This window comes from Acyrthosiphon pisum, chromosome A1 (assembly GCF_005508785.2).
Source record: "Acyrthosiphon pisum isolate AL4f chromosome A1, pea_aphid_22Mar2018_4r6ur, whole genome shotgun sequence".
Lineage (NCBI taxonomy): Eukaryota > Metazoa > Arthropoda > Insecta > Hemiptera > Aphididae > Acyrthosiphon > Acyrthosiphon pisum.
Window position 1 is genome coordinate 156,324,546 of NC_042494.1, and position 2,107 is coordinate 156,326,652.

A 2,107-nucleotide genomic window follows, 5' to 3' on the forward strand; every position below is an offset into this window, starting at 1 on the left:
TATATTTACTCAGTTAAACTGATTAATGATATATTCGTTATAGTAATCCGTTAAAAATGTACTCATAAATTGATTTTAAATAATATTAGATTTATGTGTATTATACTGGAGGTATTGGACACGTGGCTTTCTTTACTCTAATCCGTTCATAATTTTGGTCCATTCAGTCCCCATTAAATTCTGAACGACGAACAACCATTTGGTGACTTGTGAATATAAGTATTTTCTATCCAATGTCCATCTGAATCTTTCCTAGCGAAATTGAACTCTAACTGGAAAATAAATCAAAACAGCTTCATGATTTGATACTACTAAAAGAGCAACACATTATTATAGTATAAACGTAGGAATTAAGATATAAATATAATATGTATTTTAATAAGAGTTGTTTGGGTTTATACACATCGAGTAGACAGTAGACAGTCCAGTAGACATCTTCATATGCGAATTATATGTTTGAACTGTGATCTTTGTTTTTATTCAGATATAATTTCAGACTGCAATTAAAGCAAATTTTCAGAAAGCCACATTTTGTAAATATTGAAAACAACATCCCAATCGGAAATTTATGTCTTATGCTGACACTCGCAAAGGGCGCTGTAATTATATCCAGTACTGCTCAATGTACTTAAAAATAAGTGGCAAAACTAGTACTGGCAGCCGGTGTTAACTCAATACTGGCATACTACAGATGCCGAATGAATAGTGAGCAAGAACAAGCTAGTTATAGTGTATCTTATAGCTGTGCCAACAGCCGAGCCTTTGTTTAGGACTGGAATATGTATACTACAACGGGTGTTTGGCTCTATAAATAATTAGTTAAGGCTAGCCAGTTCCGTGACATCTGCATAGGCGAATTATATGTTTGAACTGTGATCTTTGTTATTATTCAGTTGTAATTTTGAACTAAAACTATAGTAAATTTTCAGAAAGCCACATTTTGTAAATATAGAAAACAACATTAGGCGGAGCTGGTACTTACAAACATAGTGTCGTCAAGTGGTATGCTACTCGTAATATTTCCTTTGATTTCTGTCGCGTTGGATTTGGAATTATGGGACAGGTACAAATTATATTGAATTTCATTATTTTGTGAAATATCACAACTCTTAATCTGCTTGAAAATTAGATTATATTGGCCCTAAACAGAAAATATATTCATTAGGTATTCCGTATTTAAAACTAAAAAATATAGTACCTATAATAAATGAATAAGTAAACTAAATATTATGATAATACATTTGTTAAATGTTATATTAAAACTAAGTTTTTTTTCCGAAGTGATGCATATATTGGTTTAATAATGATGAGTGTTTTCACTATTAATTTTTGTATGCTATTGAATGTTTTCACGGTTTGGAGTCAAGACAATCTTCAACGTCTAGGATAGCTTATTTGCTTCTGATGGAAATTTGAATCTAGTTGTTAATTTGGAGAATCCACTATAGTGTAAATAATCAAGAAAAATTTAAAAAAAAATCCCCGTGTATATCCTAATAAAGGCTTAAATAATTACCTATTATAGTTTGAAATCTTATAATGAAATATTTTTATTGAACATCATTCATACACTTATACCATTGATTATAAATACTATAGATTGCTCACTGGCCGGTTTTTCGGGGTCACGAAATATTTACTCCCGGTAGATGGCGTGACTACTAGCGATTACAACGTTATCCTATCATACAAAACCGGGAGCCCGTGTTAATATGTGCGGGCTTGTGGTTATTAAAGTCGGATAACGTTGTAATCGCTAGTAGTCACGTCACCTCGCCATCTACTAGAAGTAAATATTTCGTGACACCAAAAACCGGCCAGTGAGCGATCTATAGAATTTATAATCAATGCTTATATATACAACTTATTTGTATATAAGTATATTAAAAATTACTTATCAATGAATATAGCAGATACTTCCTAAGTTCTAAGTGTATTATAGTTCTTATATTTTTCGTATTTTTATTTAATAAGCGCTAGAGAAATAACACATTTATTAAAGCACGTCAATCGAGTCAACATATAATGTACATGTATTTATAAAATCAAATACATAAAACACTATTTAAAATTAATGGAATTATAATGTTTTGTAAAGGTTTTAATC